Source organism: Cyprinodon variegatus, unplaced genomic scaffold, assembly GCF_000732505.1.
Source record: "Cyprinodon variegatus isolate N-32 unplaced genomic scaffold, C_variegatus-1.0 Scaffold68, whole genome shotgun sequence".
Classification (NCBI taxonomy): domain Eukaryota; kingdom Metazoa; phylum Chordata; class Actinopteri; order Cyprinodontiformes; family Cyprinodontidae; genus Cyprinodon; species Cyprinodon variegatus.
Window position 1 is genome coordinate 921,048 of NW_015150521.1, and position 20,743 is coordinate 941,790.

Consider the following 20,743-nt stretch of genomic DNA (forward strand, 5'->3'; position numbering starts at 1 on the left):
TGCTACTCGTGTCTGAGGAGGAGTTTAGCTGGAACAGTTGGCATAATCATTGCTCCAATGTCAAGGTGCCTAAGACAGCTGTCTTTTCTTTCCTGTTCTGTTGAAAAATCTAAATCAAAGCTCAGAAAAGGTTGGGTTCAGGAAAAATCAGATACTACCACTATGATGTCCTTCATCAGCAGATATCCTTGGGGAAACAGCACTGCACTTAGTTGTTGGCAAATATCCAGGCTGAAGGATTAGCTCCTCCAGGATACCAAGTGTTCACTAGTTTTACATGTTTGAGGGGAGAAAAATGCACAATATAATCAAAAGATAAAATTTTTTAAATTTCTTATTTTTAAATGCTTCATTGTATTACAATACCAGCAATAGTTTCCCACAGTGTTTACATTCCCAGAGCTGATTGGAGGCCCACATTCTTGTGACCACCATGACTTGATCAAAAAGAATTGTTTTGACTTCAAGATTCATGTCTAACAGGGGGAAAACACCCACATCCACAACTTCATACTGAGCCTTGAAAGAAAACAGCTTCCTGAACACTGTAAAAAACCAGGACCTCCCACTCAATCAGAAGACTACAGAGCGTGTATTGCTTTTCATTCTGTGGTGATTCAGTGCCCCTTCAGGACTTCCATTAAGCAGCAGAGGAAAGGCAGGCGAACTAAGCACAGAGGACATGCTGACATCTTTTCAGGTGTGGGGACATCCAGCTGGCCCTAATGAACAGAGCTGACAGGCATAACTAGTACTCTCTGTCTATAGGACTGCACTCTGCATACAGACTAAGGGGCAGTTCAGTTTTCCATGCCATCAATCACATAACTACCCTGGAAATGGTTTCAGTTCATGTAATGACTAGGTTAAGGTTAAAGTTGTAAAGCAGAGAATAAGAAAAAAATTAGCCTTTTACACAAAATTATAAACATTTTCTAAGCATTTTTATGCTACTCCACAATTTCAACTATTTTCAATCTAAAAAAAAAAGCTGTCAAGAAAAATATTTGTACATTCTTTACATCTTTTCTATCCAAGGGCGTTCTTTAATCTCCATCTCTGTGCATGCCATACCGGCATTCCATAAAACCTCTGGCAGATTCAAATTGAAATGGCAGAGAGAACTGCCTGGAAGCCACATGCAGCCTAACCACTATGGACAGGAGCTGACTGGTTTCCGGCCACTGTGTGCGCTCCGCTGCTATGTGTTGCACCATGGGAGGCAGTCACACTTTGGGTGGTTTAGAGAACTAAGGATAAAAGAGCCTACAGTGTGCAGAAAGAAAAGTGGTCACTTGTTTATGGAAAATCTTATTCTCAAGAACTGAACAAATTCCTTATTTCAGTCTTTTTACATCTACTTCTGTTTCTGATGCTACTTTCCCTTTTTGTTTTCCACTTCACATCAGCTTTTTCATTTGGACCATAACAAATCAATAAAAAAAAACAATAATCCATTGGTAAAATGGTTGCAACAAAGGTCATCATCAATTAGTTGTGAGGCGAGATTAATGAGTTACTCGTAATATTGCGGAGCAGATTACCAGCAGAGCGCTGTCAATGCAATGTGACTGCAGACCAAGTAGAAAAGAGAGAAGTGGAGAGAGATCAGAGGTGGTATTTTCATAGAAAATAAGGTAGAATTTTAAAATAAAAACTGTAGGGAACCTGGGTAACATGTAAGACTTCTAAGTAAGTGATTATGGCATTAGGAAACCACACGGAGTCATCAATGAGGATAAAGGGAGCTCAACAGCATGGTTAGTCACGACAGTATCTAATGGTTCCGTTTTCACTTGAGGAAATGCTAAAAAAAAAAAAAAGAAATGCAGATATTTCCTTGTTAGCTGGTTGATGACAATAGCTGTGTTTATATGCGCAAAAATCCTCTATCACTTAGAAATTTATTCGGATACAAAAATAAAAAGTATTCCACACGCACAGTTTATATGGGCTGAAAATAAAAAAAAAATTGCATCATGTGGTGCATTTATTTGAATCAAGCTTTAATCACAACAGAACTGCTCAGACATTTGCCTAAAACAACCGCCAATGTTTTGTACTTCTGACAATAAACACAAAGGTGTGCTGTTTCTGACTGCGTGCCCAGAATGGACCCGCGGCAGGTTCTGGGAGCCATTGAGCCGTTTTTTTTTGCTTTGCATAATTGAGCTACAGGCTCAGCAACTACCGTAATACTGTTCCTGGGTGAGTTACAAGATGTGAGAGCTGGAGGAAGTAACTTCCCTGCTCAGCACTGCCGCCTCCAGATGGATGCACAGTCAGGTCATCCAGTCCAAATGACTTGATCAGAGCAGGTATTTAGAAGACAGAGTCGAAGAGAAGTTCCTGCTGTAAATGGGAGTGAGAAGCAACTAAATTATCAAGGGTCTAGAGTCTTTATTGTCATTATGTAATAATGACTGAATTTTGTTGATACACTCGCTCAAAAGGGAAAAATGCAAACACATAAAAATAAAGAATAAGCAAATGGGAAAAAAAAAACCCTGCAGAATAAAAATGCAAGATATTAATTATCAAGCTTTTTTTTTTTTTTTTAGCTCTCTGGGGAAAAAAAAACAAAAAAAAAACTTGTAGGAGATATAAACATCCTCAGAAGAAAAAGATGTCCGTGGATATGTAACATGAAGTTCATAAAGTGCATGTTTTGTGGAAACAGCCCATGAAACGAGTTTAGTTTGATAGTCATCAGGGCTGTTTTTGCTCTACTTGCTCCATTGAGCCCACTTATTTTCTATTGTTTATATGCTCTCCAAAAATACCTAAATTTTAAGCTTTGGTAAATCCCCACTTATGTTTAACACAAACCTATTAAATAAATCTTACATGATGGATATCCAATAATTTAATATAGTTTATTTATTCAATAAAATGTATTTATTCAAAAGTAATTCTCAAATGTATTTAGAATTAATACATCATACTTGCTAATAAATACACTAATTAGTATTCATAATTTTAAACAGTTTATTTGTTTGAATTGCATAATAATCAGGTTACCTTTATGCAATTCGCAAAATTAACTTTATGTATTTGAAATAAATACATTTATTAGTATTTATTTTGAGTAAGTATACTTTATTGATACTAAATACATAAACCTTGATGTAAGGTTTGTTTAATAGTTTTAACATTAAGGTGAAATATTTCTGTTTACATAGATAACATTGATCATTCACCAACAGTCGGGTAAACATAAGGTTTTTTATTTGAAGCAAGTTGCAACCTGATTTTAGTGCTGTTTTAGTCTAAATAACGTATTTTTGAAACAAAAAGTGTCATTTCCTTTTTTTGTCCGATTATTCTGAAACAATAACAAACCAATTCTATCTATCTATCTATCTATCTATCTATCTATCTATCTATCTATCTATGTTAATTCCAGCCCTAAATTAGACACTTCTATGAGGTAATAAATAACATTTCAGTCGAAAACTGCCGACACGAGGGAAACTTATTCATCTATTTCAAAATAAAACCTAAATGTCATAGACAGGGTCCCTTGAGGTTTTTTTTTTTTTTTTTTACATATTCTTACTTATTCAGTATTCATAGTTTTTCACTAAAAATAATAGTGAGAAACATGTCTCCTAAAAAATTGTTTTACATTTTCCAGTGGAAAAAAAAGCATTTCAGCAACACTGGAGTTAAATCAAATTCAGAAAAATCAAACGCATTTTTACTTCCATCCTAGGCTCGACTGCACAGTTGCAGCAGAAAACAAATTCTGATCTTTAAATAGTACATCTTGCCTCTGCCTCTTCCGTTTGGGTGAATCAGAAAGTATAAAAAAAATTCCCATAAAGGTTACAGATGTTTTAATCAAATGGGATTAAGAAACCAGATATTTGTTTACATAAAGACATCGCCAAGAGACTGGAACTGGCTGAATTTCTAAGCAGGAGACAGTAATCTGCAAAATCACATGTGATTTCCCAATCAGCAAAAGTTCTATACCTCAGCACAACCGTGGTGCTTTGACAACAAGACTATTCTGTGTGGACGCTACTGTTAAGTAAAACACATTCAATGTCAGCAATATTCCTAATGGGTGGCTTAAACATTAAGTGAACAGAAGTACAGGGAGGTACACAGATTTTATAAAGAAAATAATATATTGTATACAATAATGGTGTTGAGAAATATTCACTAATGCCAGTCTCCCAGCCAGTCTATTAAATATACCACAGGAAAAACACAGCCACAGGCCACAAGCTGAAGTGCAAGTGAGCACCAGCAAGAGCAGCAGTCATCTGAATTGACCCTAGTGACATGTGACAGTATGTCACGCCAAACCAGCACTTACGACATTAAAAAATACACACAGAGACAGCAGAAATATCCACCGCAGCTGACCCGAAGATCAAGTGTCACAGCTAGTCAAGGAGCATGCAAAGTGTTTTGGGGCGGGGGCAATGTGGCTGTGGCTAGAGAGCTAGATGGTGGGCATGGATAACATGAACACCAACTAATGGTGGAGATCCTGATGTGTCAGGGTTTTATCTTTCTTTTATTCAGGCTTCATTCTTTCAGTCTGATCATTTTACCAATGCAAACTCAGCTATATCCGTTACATTAGAGTGACAGATTCGTGTCCAGTAAAATACCAGACACCCTTACAATCATAGATGTGTTTACTGCAAGACAGAGATATAAATAGGTTGTAAAATTATAAATGGCTTTTTAACAGGAGTCTGTGTGCAAGTGGTCTATTTATAAAACTGAGCTGCTCATGTGAATCGAGATGAAAGTAAACCCAACATAAAAAAGAATCCACATGTGCCTCTCTCTGTGTGATGGATCATTTTCTAGAAAAATGAATAAATAAAAAACATTATAGCGATTAAACGTTGTGCTTATGAAGCCTGTTTTATAGACCTAAATGCCTCCACTGATTTCTGTGAAAGAACACCATCTGTATTTGCCATCACATCCCACCCCTCTGCTTCCTTTACAAAGCCTTAAGAAACTCCCAGGAAAATACAGAAACTAGAAAATCGCACTCCATTAAATTAACAAAGACTTGACCTTTGACGGTGAAGTAATATCCTGCACAGGAAATCATTGGAAAGGAGGCATGTTAACCACAAGGAAACAGATACAAAATGTATTCAGGTAGATTTTAGAATATGTCCAAGCTATCCTCTTACTCGTATAACTAGAGCTAAGGTTTTGTCCTTTTGGACACCAAATATTCACAAGAACTTCTTACAGGTGCAAATAATGTGATGTTTAAATTTTTAATCATTGTGCAAAATTAAATTATTTACAGCATGGATGTTAGGAGAACTGCTGTGCTTATAAACGTAGCGACACAGTTTTTGCATATTGCCTTTTCTCACAAGCAAATTTAAGTCTTTGTAGAAGAAAAAGTTTTTATATATAGAAAAAATAAGGCTCACTAAGCTGTAAAATGTCTTGAAGCTGTGCCTGTGCCTCTAATCTTCAGGAAGCAGCTGACAACAGACTCCCTCAACATGAGCTATATATACTGCATAGGTCTAGTTTACTAGATATGATTTTTAAAGGAACAAAACACTGAGCCTATTTAAAACAATATTGGGTACGGCCCAGTTGTAGATGTGATAAAAAAAGAAAGACCCCCTTTAAATTTAGCAGTTTAAATGTAGTTTTAAACAGTCCATTACAATAGTTTATCACAAACTGTTCTTTAAAGGTAGCCTTCAGGAGAGGGGAAAGCAACATACTTCCTAAATCTGTGCTGATATATAAAAATACATCAAGATACTCAAGATGTATTAATGTCAGAAAGGAATTAACTTATAAGTGATGCTGACCAAAAATCCAAAGATATTTAGGACAGTGCAAAGGTTTTTTTATACCATCTTACTCATCTTCTCAAACTATAATATTTTTATTAGGATTCTATGTGGCATATATAAATTGTCTAGTATTTAATCAATTTAGTCTGACACCCCTAAAAAAACCTATTAACATTTGAGAAAATCTCTTTAAAAAAAAAGAAAAAAGGTAAGATGGTAAGTTATGCCACTTCTCATTCTTAATTTTAAGACCTTTTTAAAGAGCTGTCTATCGATCATGGATCTAAAAACCGAAGAGATTTCAGCAGATATTCATTAAAAAAACTGGCATTTATTAAAGAGCAATTGCCACTGAGTGTCCGATGTCATGAAGGACTGCTCGGATGCAATATAACATATACCGTACTATGAAACGTTATGCACCAGTTAGCTTTGCGAAAGCTGTCTGGAATGGTACTGGCGTTTGGGTGGTTGCGGAGGATGTGGGATTTCTGGGTAATACAAAAAAGAAGGTCCCAGAGCAAATAATAAAGATGATGTGATTAACAAGGTTAATGAAGTATGACCCCGTCTTTCCTGAGTTATTAACATGTCATTAGGTCAAAACTTCAGTGTCATGCCTAACCATATTTCTGGGCTCCTACAAGAAACTTTCAATGCAGACACTAGGTTAAATTATTACATAAAAAAAAAAAAAAATAGGGATGTATTTGATTTGTATCAATTTGACTGTATGATCTGGTGGAACTGTAAAGTGCCTTGAGATGACATGTGTTGTGAATTTGGCGCTATATAAATAAACTGAATTGAATTGAATTGAATTGGATGCATGATATATCAGCATGATCCGTATCAGCCAATGTTGGTTATTTCTAACCATATCTGTATTGGCCAGATAATTAAAGCTGGACTGATATTAACCTATATTTATTTGCATATATTCTCTGCTTTTATTTCAGAGGAGAGGGGATCGTTCCCGGTATTTGTTTGGCCATGTGACATGACAGTGATGCAGCTCAGGGTTGTGGCTGTTTAAGAGAAGCGGTGAAGTAATGTCAGCACCATGTTCAGTTATTCCTGGTAACCACAGTGTAGGGAAATATGATATCAGTAAATATTGGTTGTTGGCCATAATGGCAATATTGATACCAGATATCAACATTGGAACTGGGGCATCTCTTAAAAACGAAATTGGTGTGGTATTTTACAACACACTAGGTGAGGCTATCCATGGCTAAGATAATATTATATTTAAATATCTCTGAAGGGAAAAACTCTGCTGCCAGGATTAATTGGACTGGGGTTAGCAGAACAGAGTGAAATCATGAAAAAATGTTTTGAATGTCTGTCGATCTAATTTGCAATTCACACCCTGATCAGGTCTGATGTACCATTTTAAATTTAATGCCAAATAAAACTTTTGTTTTGAAAATAAGAATAAGGGAAAGTCTTTTTACCTTCTCCAAAATGTATGCATGGACTTCATACAAGCAAATTATTGTGTGTAGAAAGCCTGCAAGTCTTTGGGTAGGTGAGTAAGAGGGGAATCTCTGAAAGCGCATGGCTTGACAACATGTGATCATCATCTGCATAGTTTCCAGCATGATATCAGCCTGATTAAAGACAACAAAAGGCTTCATTGTATGGACTGGGCTGAACAAGGGTCATTGTGCAGTCTGATGACAGTCAAAAAAAAAAAAAAACAGCAAGAGCAGGCTCAAGTTTTCATTCCTCCATCAATGGAAATGGTGGACTAAGCAAATTCCCAGCTGAGTAGAGTTCAACACGAGGCACACGGTAAGTTTATTTAATCAAAGTTCAGCGGTGTCATAAAAATGTTTATGTTAGCCCAGCTGTTGACTTATGAATAAGGATATCTTCTTTTAAACCCCACAGTTATCTAATCAGTCAGCAGGAATAAAAAATAAATACTCCAGAAAGGATGGACATCAGAGCTGATGTCACATCCTGTGTATTGGACCACCGGCTTAAGGAGGTATGGTTACTGCTTGTTTTACTGGGGAGCACTAGAAGGAAGGAAGCACAGAGCAGAGGAGGGGCAGTGTGTAAATGAAGGCAGGAAACACGCTGCAGACTGGGTGCATTTTTTGTGTCCGGTCAACACAACCAAGGAAACAACATAAGATTGCTCACAAGCACAGGAACACATCCACACAGCACGTGTAAACTTACACATCCCATCCCTGGCCATGACAAGGCGTACGTGACTGTAATATGAAAAAAAGGGCCTTCTGTGAAAAGTAGGCCTGCTGCACACAGATCAACTAGAGATTTCAGCATCCAATCTGACACATCTATTTAGGAAAGTTGATGAAGTGTGGTTTACTGTAGAATAATGGGTAATAGAATGGATCAAAGAGGAGATTACATGTCTAGTCTCAAAAGGATCAAACTTCACAAAGTCAAATAAAAGCAAGAATGAGTTTTTAAGGTTATTGCGAGTTTCAAAACAGTCTTTTGACTTAGACTTGTGGCCTGGGACCCTCTGAGGTATAAGTCTATATAAACTTATATGGGCGTTAAAGACAGCGTTATGGCTTCCTGTTAAAACATTGATTTTACAGCAAAAAAAATCCAGAAGTTATGTTTTTGTTATATCACTTAGCTCTACAGTAGTGTTAGATTTGACATGCACAATGGCAGCTTTGTATTCACTTGTACTGAAATTTACAAAGCATACAGAGAACATTAAATCGATCATCTCTCTCATCACTGATATATAAAGACTTTATTTACTCTGCCATGATAAGTAATAGATGGCTAAGCTTGGTTTTATGCAGTCGAGAGGATTTTCCAAATATAGTTTTTGAAGTGATAAGAGCACCAGAGACCTGTTTAATCTTTAGAAACCTCTCTGGATTAAAGGGAGGGAAAAATCAGTCTACTTCCCCACAGAGCAGCAAGGTAATTATAATAAGCTACCAAATTTGAATCCCTTTCATGTCCGCCGCAGGCAAATATGACCAACAAGTAAGGAAGGCTGCAAGGCATTCTTATATAGAAATCATTGAGTTAGGTGGTAGAACATGATGTGACCTATAGATAAGTGGATATTCAAAGCATGTGTGAGCTGCTTCCCGCAGCCTCATGTGGTGAAATCTCACAAATCAGTTATATGTAAATCAACATGAAACCTCTGCTTTAACCGTTTTATGAAACAGAAACAGTCCGTTAATACTGAAGGCCATCAAACATTGTTTAATCCACTATAAAAAGACAAGACAAAATATTTTTGGTCTTACTAAAGAACAAGTCCAACCAGAAGGTTAGGTAGATTACATGAACAATGTGCAGTGGTAGCAATGAAAGAGTGTGGTGAGATATGGGTTTATGTAAAGAAAAAGGAGAAATCCTCTGAAGGTGTGGTTTAACTCTCGGAAATGAATGACTTGTTACAGTTTCAATAAGTCTAAAACCATGGTTTTTGTGTGTTTTTCATGATTCAACTCAAAACTATTTAATCTCCAAAGAGCCTGTAATTGTTCTGCTCAGTTACCTGAAAAGCTAGATTTTATATAACGAATTAAATCCAGTCAGCTAAGCCGAAAGAACTGCATTCTCATGGTGTAATTTATTAAATTTTTCTGTTACAATACTGTTTTGTTATGCAAATTCTTGTGGAACGGTATGCATTCTAATCAGTATTAAATCTGAGCCTAAGAGAAGAGGAAAGAAAAAGAAGAAAGTTCAAAACGATTCTAACAATGTCCAGCACTTGACCAGTGTTTGGAGCGGTTTCAATTATTATTCAGGATCATACAATATGCTAAAGGTGTCCAAGTCTGATCCTCGAAACTAACCTCCATACAACTTTTAGATTCATCCAACACACTTGAATCAAATTACTTAAATCTCTTATCAGCAGTTCATTCAGCTCTACAGAAGCCTGATAAAGTCACATGCATTTGAGTCGGGTGTGTTTTACAGATAGGATGCATTTAAATGTTGCAGGATGGTTTGCTCTCAAAGATTAGACGTTCTACACTGAGCTGTTCTTTTCTTAAGGAAAACTTCGCTATTTTTAAAGAAAGATTTTTCTTGAGTATGTGGGCTCACCAATGTTAAGCCCCTCCAAAAACCTGAAAGTCTCTCTGTCTGTTTCACATGGACAAATAACGCTCCTATTTATAATGTCTCAAAACCTTTTCACTATCGCTTCATAAAATCAATAAAGATTAATACCATTTTTAGCTCAGCTGAATGATGACATTTCACTCTGACGGATGCAGTTTTTCAATGCAAGTCCCTTTATTGTCCCACAATGGGGAAATTCACACGCTGAATTTAACCCATCCCATTGGGGAGCAGTGATGCCATTGTGAGGTGCCCGGCGAGCAGTGTGGGGTTAGGGGTCAGGAGCCCAGAGTGGAGGCTGTGGGGATCGAACCGGATACTTCCAACCTTCTCAGAGCTCAAATGCACAGCTCTAGCCCACTAGGCCTCTAGCCCATTCAGGAAAAGAAGACATGGAAAAGAAAGAATAAACATCTGTCCATCTGCTGAGACCCTTAGAAGGCCATAATGGTTGGGTAAAGATTATGAAACTCGCAATGCAACATCTTTGCAGTTGAGTGGATTTTAACTAGGAGGTACAAATTTGTCAATCAACTTACTTCATTTGTGGAAGAGAGCTCTGACTTTATTTGAACTTTCAGCAAATAGGGTATACTCTATTCAACAACTGTCTTGTCTCCTTTGGAATTATCACTGACACCCTTTTTAATTAGTAGATTTGCTTGATGATTAGATTAAGCATTAGATCAATACCTTAAAGGTGCACTGTGCAAGTATAAAAATTCTGTTTTTTTTCCCCCTTACAATTTCTCACAATTGTTTGATGATGGTGCTTTTATACTATATTTACACAGGTTTTTCTATAGGCTCCATTTTTCAGTTCATTAGAGTGATTTAGGTTAGTTTCTTTGGGTATGCACATAGGAGTGATGCCTTAAACACCCTTATTCATCGGGCTACTTTGTTGACGCATTAGCAAGAGATTGCAGGTGACTGCTCCTGAAGATGGATCACAAAAGATCAGTCACAAGTGCACCTCAAACGAAACAAACTCCACATAACAAAGGATTGACTGGTGCAAAGGGGCCAAATTGGTGTCTGAGAGGTGATGGAAAAAAGAAAAATATTGGGGCAGCATTTAACAAATGAAGGAAGCTCAGATCTGCCCTGGGAATGAAAAGGGGCCGACATTTGTTCCTCTTTTTATTAAAAAGAGAAAGTGGTCCATTCAAATAAATTCAACATTATTCTTTCTACGTCAGAAGACAATACGGCTCTGAACAAAAAATCTGTGCAGATGTAATGGCAGAATGCAATGCTTTACCTTTACTCCCATGCAAATGTTATGTTGTTTGTTAGTTTTTTATTCTTTTTCTATAAACTATTCAATTATCATTTTTTGTATTTTATGTAATGTAGAAAATAAAGAATTGCCAAACCCTTTATATTAAAATGTTTGGTTAACTCTAAGATACATTCGTTTTATTGATAAGACATGGAAATGGGGATTGGCAAAGTTGTGGACAGAAAAATAATATATACAAATGAATTGCTGAAGCACATAAAAATGTATTTAACAAAAATTTTCAAAGAAGGTAAAGCTGAGCCTTTGAGGGGGGCTGAGTGACTTGTAAAACCAAGGATGAATGCTAAGGAAGTGGGGAGACTGAAGCCTTACACCAGGGATGAAAGATCTGTGGAAAACTCTTGACAAAAGCACAGGAAAACAGGGAAGACAGGGGCAGGTCCTTTGGGACAGTCCCAAAGCCCAGACAGAGGAAGGGCTCTTTACAACTGATGGAACAAGAGAAAACACACACACAGCCTTTATTTTTAAAAAAAGTCAGTTTTTCCCACTCAAGTCAAAGCAAGGAGAATTAGCAATGTTTCCAAACACAAATAAGGGAATCAGTGCTAAATGTGTGGGTGGATGGACAGAACATCTTGCTTGAACTCTGGAAATTTAACAGAATGTTATTCTATGAAAGTTTATTTTTGCTCTTTTAAGAGAACATATATAACATTTATTGGACTTCCTTTTTTATTTAAACTGGGTGTGATCATCTGTGCAACATAAATGAGGGGGTTTACATAGTTTTCTCCCAGCACAGCATTACAAGATGGGCCAGCTGGGAAATGCCGGGAACATTGGCATTATTGGTAAATAGAAAGTGAACATAGATGGAGCAAGTTGAGAGTTGCTTTATGAGGTAAGCTCAAAGATGTAAATTCCATGGGGCTTCATGCCACATCACCTCCTCTGATGGATAGAAGAAATTCCAATCTACTTATGTAAAAACGGCTGGTATATGAAGGTTTGAAAAGCATATTTTGACAAGCACTTATCTTTTAATTTTGTTTAAGTTCGTGCTTAGAGAGAAAAAAACATTTAGACTCAAACCAGACCAGAATCATCAGGGGAAAAAAAGAAAAGAAAAAAAAAGAAGAGGCAAAATAAGAAATTTCACAGGGCCCCAAAAACACACCCTTTCCATTTCTGGAAAAGCAGCTGGAGCGAGTTTACTGGATGGGATGTTGCTGGGATTGCTGAAACTCTCCAGATACAAATTTGTGTGTACTTCCATTCAGGGAACAGTCAGCTTAAGTTTAGCAGTCTGGTACACAATGAGGATTCATAGCCTCTGGGTATGACAACTGAGGCCTCCACAGATAGAGGAGCCGGGAGCAAAGCAGTAGTTGGCCTGTGGGGAAGTGGAAGGGGGGGTGGGGGGGGGTAGAGTCACCCTATTTAAAACTTGACAGTCCTGTATCAGGGCTGGGATACTGTATCAGTTTGGGTGTTCCTTGAGTTGGAAGCCTGAACCAACAATGAGCTAAGGGAAAGAAGTATGCACAATCCAACCTTCAAATAGCAACGATAAGCAGAACATGATCTAAATTTAGCAACATTTAAATCTATTAATAACAGCATTTTACTAACATTGTTATTCTTTTTTTTTCTTTTGTTTCTCTTCTTGAGAAAGGGATGGCTGTGTGGAAGGGTGGTAATGCTTCCATTTCTTTATATATATATATATATATATATATATATATATATATATATATATATATATATATACACACACACACACACACACAAGATGCTATTTATTTTAAATAGATTTTTGTAGAACTTGTCTTCTTTACGCTCCACTAAATTCACCACCTTTGCTGCATATCTGCCCTCTTCATAAAGATAACATAGAAATCTTTGCTCCAGCAGTGAAATTCGTGCTCAGTTTGATTGTATTCTACCTGATAGTTAACTATTAGTGTTTCAGTCATTAAAACTGAACATTATACACTTAGTATAGTATATAAACTCTACACATTTTCTCATTATCTATTAAATGCTCTAAAACTACTTTAACTAAAAATGTGACATTCAGTCTATTTTCTCAAAGATTAAAGATTCAAAGACTGCATGCATCTCACTACAGCATGGAATCCTTAAATACACTGGGGTTTCCAGTAATAGCAGCCCAATATCTTTGCCTCTCCTTTTTATTTCTGGTTTATAATTCTGCTGATTGGATGTTTTCAATTTGTAATATTTTTTATTGTAATATTGCTTTATAATTTTAACTTTTGAGTTTTGTAATTCCTTTTAATCCTTATAGATAATGTCCAGCAATAAGCATGCAACAAACTCCAGTTGCACATTATACAAGTTTATCCGACACAATCAGTGGCATATGCTTTCAAAGCTAAAATGTAGCTAAAATCATGGAACCAAAGGGGCAAAGCCAACAACTTGCACAATTCAATAGATACGCACACGATAAAGTAAGTGTTGGGTATTTTCTTTTACATTTTATTTTTCTTTACATAGGAACAATACAAGACATAAACAAAAACATGGTTGATCCCACTAGACAGCACATGCAATATAAAGGTACAGCAAAAGAAAAGTTAAGTAAATAAAATACACACATATTTCCAGTCCTTCATAGGTTTTCAAGGGCTAAAAATAACCGGTCCCAAGCAGCTCAAATACTCTATATGTGTTGGATATTTAAGCTGAGGTTTGATTGAGCTCTTTGCAAGCAGGGTGTTCAAATGTTTTCAGTGCTTTAAGATCAATCACTCAGTTTGGAGGAATACGTCTTTAATGACATTTTTATGCATAAGTACAAAGGGAAACATTATAAAGACATTCTGTAAATGGATGTTGAAAGTTTAGCCTCTGAGCTGCCCTGTTGGTTTTACTCACCACATCCTAAGTCACTCTGAACAAACGACAGTCATGTGAAACAGAAGCCCTGTTTTTGGAATTGGGAGTTTATTATCTCATCATAAGAATTTTAACTTCTTAAGCAGGCGATAAATTATTATCCTGTTGCCGCAAATCATTTCATAACACCATTTTATGGATCTAAAAAAAAGTATCTTCTATAGAAGTAAACTTGCGAGTTTTATTTATTTTAAATAGGGTTAAAGTGTGCTTCATATTTGGATATCCAAATTCCAATAACTAAGAACGGTGCTTGATCACATCTACACGACACTTCATAAATTCACCTGCATTTTAACCTCTGAACAAATGCTAATTTCTATGTTGTGTTAAAGTTCAACCAGCAGCAGTGTAGGAATGGTAGATAGTTTATTTTTTCCCAAAGCGACCAATGTGGCTTCTACACTACATTTATGGTTAGTGCCTTTCAGAAAGGCTTTCTTCCATTTTCTATACTCAAAGAGGGTATTTACAGTCTCAAGTGCATGTTCTTTATTACTTCTAGTCATTTAATTGCTCTCAGATGTGTGCTAAAAAAAAGCAGCTTTGGGAAATTCAAGTTTCTTCTTATGTATCAAATACTTGAGTAATGAAGACTCAATCTTTTGTCACAGCTGTCTTTAAAAATAAATTAAATCTGTTCACAAATAAGGCTCAAGTGGTGGTCTGCTGGGCAGAGAACAGAGTGTTTACATCCTGGAGAGGCCGTGAGATTGGATGTTCGAAACTCAGGCTGTTTCTATGGGTCCCTGAGCAAAACCCATAACACCAGGATGTTCTCCGTATGCTATTCAGTTTGGCAGCAGTGTTCTCAAAGGGATGGATTAAACGCAGAGGAATAAATTCCCACTGTGGACTTAAAAAGCCATATTTTATTTTTTCCTTTTCTTCAAATAGAAAAGACTGGATAAGATGGTGGACTGTGCGGTTTCACTGTAGTAAGAAATCTTTTCGCAACCAGTGTTTACATCTGACTTTGAGGGCCTCGGGTACGGAAAGAATTTATTGAGCTATCTGAACAACCCAACCTCTGAGAGCTCTTCACTCTCAAGTGGGAAGACCAAAGGTCAAAACAGGTGTTGCTGGAGCTCTAGTGAGTAAGCAACCAGGCTTGAATAGGATAACACCAACTCTACTCCCATCTCTCTGAAAACTATTTTTTTCCCCAGGTCAAATACCCTGAAACACAATAAGAACACCAATCCCAAATCAGATGTCTTCATTCATATTGCACACTAATAACAGTCTGACTTAAATAAAATAATCAAATATGACTTGGATGCTTGATGTCATATGATCTACAGCTTTTTCTGTGTGACAAAGTTTTCCAGTATGTTCGACGAATGCCAGTTCATGTCCAGCTCATGACATATGAGGTGCTGACGGAGAGAAAGGCAGGGTGGTATGCTGGCAGATGGAAGGCCTGGAGGCTTAGAGGTAAACCTGAAATAGGCCTGCTGCTGCATTATAGCATTACATCACATCTGACTTCATCGTCATGCTGGAAGCTGCATCATGCCACCCCTTAAGGTGTCACGGGGATAGATACAGCTGGCTGCAATGGTTGAACTCTCTCAATTACCAGCCTAGATACTGTACTTTCATGAAGCTTATGAACATTGAGCCACACAAGCCGTTTTTCAGTAGTCGTCTGCACCAAACAAATCATTAAGTTTTCATTGTTTTGATCACTTCACTGATATGACAGGAAGATGTGAATACTTGCATGTTATATTGCAGACCTTATTACAGACATCACAGCATAACGTGCAAAAAACTTTTTTTTTTTTTATCTACTCCAAAACCACAACCACATCAAAGTCAAGGAGCTAGGCGCTGAGCCAATGTGAGACAGATATCTAGCCAATGCTGCTTTTTAAGCTCTCTAGCCAGCCAACATACATTCCTTTTGTTTCTTGAGCAGAAGAACGAGTTAGTCTGCATGTTTGACTGGTCTGGGTATTGTTCTTATGCCTACTGTTAACAAGTCCACCCAGGAGGTAAATATTAACAGTAGCAGAAGAAACCCAAAACACACAGTGCCCTGGAAAAGTATTTCTACTCTGTAAACCATACATATATTTTATATATAACAACCATACATTTGAATTTGTTAGAATTCAATGTGACCAAAGCAAGACACTGTTTTATTGCAAAGTCGAAGGAAAATGATGCATGGTTTTATTTTTATTTATTTGAATGGAAATCTGAATAGTGCAGTTATTTTTTTGCTATTAAATACTTTGTAAAACCATCTTTCACTGTAACTGTAGCTGTTTCTTTGTAAGTCTCTTCCAAGTTTCAACACCTTGACACTGAAATCTATTCTTCTTTTCATACCGTAATTGTCGAAAGTCAGTCAGATTGAACGACAAATGTCTGAACATATATGTACAAAGCTTAAAACTGCTTCTAAGTTTAGTTAAGATTTAACTTCGACTGATCTATTCTAACATAACAACATTCTTCAGTCTAACCTTATCCGGTTAATTTCCATCCCAGCCTCAATTCTTTTGTCTCATTTGATAAGTTTTCTTCCAGGATCACGCTATTATACATCATGCCAGCATGTGGGACTTCATAAAATATTTGAATTATGAACACTTTGCAATTACAATAATCAAGCTCTGTAACTATAAGCAGACATCATGTTGACGGATGAAATAATTTCTTTAAAGATGTTTTTCTTTGCAAGATGTTTTGCATGTGATACAGATGTGTTCTGGGGTAAAACACATCTGTATCACATAGTTACTTAGACAATCATTTGCTCCACCCACGGAGCTGTTCAGCTGACTAAAGCACAGTTCATCCAGCTCAGAGAGAGCACAGACAAAATGAAGAAAATGACCTGTAATACACCCAGGTTTGGGAACAGGAATCTTTCCTGTAATCCTTTTAAACAAAACAAAAATGTCAAACACCAAATACAAAACAAATGTGAACGTAGCTGTTTGTAATTGTACATGCATTGCCCATCATAGAAGGCAAATAAAAATATGTTTTGTTAATGCTGAATAGTTTTAGATGGATGGGGGAAAAAAAAAATCTATGGAGGAATGGCGATGAATGAAAGTTGACAACATGAGCACTGAGCATGAAATCCTGCTCTGTATTTAAAGTCAACACCATGAAGAATTTCCCCAGGACTGAGCACTTGGCCCGACCGACAGACAGACAGAAACTGTGCCATGAGTCATGCTGGCATGATTACGGTGTGGCCTCATCAACAGACACCCCCCAAAAAACAAACCTCTCATACAAGCCAATCAATAAAAGGCCACACTGGATAAAAGATCTGCTTCTGCGGAGGTGCTTTCGAGTCCCACAGATATAAAAAAATATATAGGCCTGAATACAACAGCAGCACATTTTGGGAATATTCTCTCTGGGTTCCAGTTGGAGCATCGACAGGGGATGAGCTTGACTGCCACTATCACACATCAGGGCTTTGCTTTATTGGTCCGGTTACATCACCCCCTCCTCTTGCTCTATGTGATGATGCTTCAGGATAACTGGGCACACAAACTTGGCCATGTGCTCCTATGTCTTGTCTGCCAAAATCAGTCAGCAGTTTCCAATACAGTGGGGCCACAGTTTCACTTCCACATGTCCAGGTATTGTAGGACAGTGATGAGCGTAAATTGTCAACAAGGTTGCAGGTTGGGAATATGGAGGCTGCTAACAAGGCAGACATGGAAAGCGGATACACATTTTGGTATACCGAAGGATGCTGCAACTGTGTTAATATTTTGGCTCTCAACTATGAGTCACTTTAAATAACAATTGTTTAGTGCAATAGAAAAGCCACAATCTAAAGACAAAACAACACTGTAAGGCGGCACTGGTTCTCTTTTCTGGTAAATCTACATTAACAGTTATATATTTATCAGTCTACATTAGTGTAAGAGGAAATGAGTAAGCTGATTTGCATTGGGAGACGGATGCTGATGGTGACCAGGAAGGACAGTTTGAGTGGGAGGGGGGCAAAAATGAATGAAGTCAAGCTGAAACTGTACATGGTGTAATTTACCAGACACTCCAGTTTTAAAGAAATAATTATATTGTAAGACATAAACAATGCGTGGTATTTATTAAATCAGATTATTATTGTTATACAATTTTCTCCTGCGTTAAAGCATGAGTTTCAAACTCCCCCCCATTCATTCCTTTAAAGTCTTAGATCATTAAAAAAAATAGAAAAAAAAAAGCAGGTTGGGCCTCATATGGTGAATCAAATTATAAGCTTCAGAACTGGAACGTTTGAAATTGTCCACTTTAACAATGACACAGAACACGGTGTCCCATTGTCATCTCCCTGCTGGATCCACAGGGTTCCCACGCTGACCAGCTAATTGGCCCCTAAATTTAATCTACTTTGACCGAGCTCGTTTCCTCTTTAATAATCACGACGCTGAGCGCTTCTTCCGACTGCTGCCTGCCTTCCGTATGGGTAGACCAGAGCAGCAGACAGTCACGATAAATAATAAAAGAAAGAAAAAAGACAAAACTCACCCTTATAACGCTCAGCAGTATAAAAGATATCCTTATAATGAGATTCTTTCACAGGCAGCTGATCTCCGGTTTTCTCACATCATTCTAACAGCAACACACGCTGTTTCTTTTTCACCAAGCAGATGTGTGATTTTCTTTTTAAATACCAGTCCCACCGCCGTGCGTAAAATCCAGTCGCTTTGCTGTTGGTCTCAACTGCGGCAGCAGAGGCGAAGCGGATGGGTGTGACAGGGATGAGGCTGCTGTCTGCTCCCCTTCTCTCCAACGGACGAGGTGTTTCCACGCTGCTCCATGAAGCGTGCGGCCGAAGTTCCCTCTCTGCCGCCGGTTGTAGCCCGATTCAGTTTGGTGGAGAGCCCGCCCCGCCCTGGGCTGAAGACGGTCTGAGGGGAAGGCGAGCCCGAGGAGCGCACCGACCAATCGCTGGGCGTGCGGGGAGGCGCTGCTTCTCCCGGTTCACTACGGGGTGACTAAGCGATATGTCCGTGTGAGTCCTGGGAAGCCAGGTCTGCCACTTCAGTTTACTCCCCAGTGAATTATATTAGCTTTAAAGATGCACCTCAGTAACTTAGAGCCTCATGTTGGAGTTTATCTAGTTATTCAATTGGATAAAAAAAATAGATTCATTACGCATGGAAATATATGTCATGCGTTATGCTTGTTAAATTGGATGATTGTGGCTTTCTGATTATGGAAAGCAATATTCCGCCTGTCCCCAAGGAGGGTAAATGAAAAAAAAGCTGACCCTTTAACAGGCTGTCTGGCGCAGTGCTCTGTATCTATTCAATCATATTAAGGGAAAGTTTGACGGAAGAAAAACTGTTGTTGAATTAGAAAAAGGTGCATAGGAGTGAGAAAATTGTGATAGAAGGTAAAAATGCATGCACTGATCTGTTTTTCCTGAATGAATCTTATACCGATACCTGGGCTGAGCTTATCGCGATATGGTCCGATTCAGCTGTTGAATAAATAAACCATTTATCTTGCCATGTGAGTGAAGGTCTTAGCCTTGGCATGAACATAGTTAAAAAGGGTAAAAAATTAACACAAATATAAATGTGACGTATATTATTTATTAAAACAAAGAAAGAAATAACAGTTCCTGTCAGGGTCTTGGTGTTGATGGTTGGCAGTTTAATTTGCTCCTGCTCACCTGTCTAATTGGCCCGGTGGCTGATTAACTCAGTTTGTATCCACCTGGTTCCCTCAGCTACTTATGCAGTTTTCCGCCCAAAAACAAGGCCAAAATTTTCCAACCGGTTTTAAAAAGAAACCCAACCGTCAAAGGAAGTTTTCCGCCAATCCTAACCGGTTTCCGCAATTGGAAAATCAAAGTTTTTTTTTCTTGCCCTTGGCTGCTCTCCCAGTTTTTGGTTTTGAATTTTTTTCCTGGATTCTACTGGCGCACCGAACTTGGACTGTGTTATTGACCTCGGCTTGGATTCTCCTTTGGGACATCTTCGGCTCTCTGATCTGGTGTGGTCTGGTCTGTCAGCCTGGTTCGGATTTTAACTAGGCTCTGGATATTTCCTCATGGATACGGTTTCCTCCTCTGCGTTCGGCTGGTGTCAGCTCGTCATCACCCCGAGTTCTGGAAGCGACTACGGCTGCAAGCTATGAATAATCTCCCTCCCGGATTCCTTTCTTCCTCTGGGACCGGACTGGCCTGATGACTAGCCACTCGACGTGTTTGTTTATTTAATTAAAGCCTGTTGAAAATCATCCTGATCAGTTTGTCTGAATATTGGGTCCCTGAGGTTTAGGGCTGGGTATTTTCGCCAAAGTCCTGAATCGATTCGATTTTCATTAATACAGTTCTAAATCGATTAATTTCGATTCGATCTGTTTTTACAATAATGAAAGTGGTTCAACTGTGAATTTTGGAAATGCTCATGTATTTTATTTTTTTCCTGTCACATTAAACACAAAGCGCAAACTTGTAAATCAGACAGTTTAAACTCGAGATGTGAACAAAACTGTCTTATAAGTGCAAACTTGTTTGTGAAAAGTGAAAAAGTGAAGCCTCGCTAGAGCAAGCAGACGTGACACAGCGGGGACACAGCCAGTGGCACGGGAAGGGGGGTGCTGCGGGGGCTGCAGCCTCCCTCGTCATAGCATCAGCCCCCCATGGTGGGGGGCTGTGGAGTAACATAAT

General features: G+C 38.0%; 1 protein-coding gene across 3 annotated transcripts in view; it reads right to left on the minus strand.

The window, feature by feature from the left end:
- The window catches only part of rhbdf1 (rhomboid 5 homolog 1 (Drosophila)), a 30,692-nt gene extending 11,645 nt beyond the window's left edge, over positions 1–19,047 (minus strand). The window contains exon 1 of one of the 3 annotated variants that reach the window (XM_015372110.1): positions 18,589–19,047. The gene's annotated coding sequence lies outside the window, so the exon portion shown is untranslated. The remainder of the gene's footprint in view (positions 1–18,588) is intronic. The other 2 variants (XM_015372111.1, XM_015372112.1) reach the window with 2 other exon arrangements.
- Positions 19,048–20,743: the final 1,696 nt, after the last annotated feature.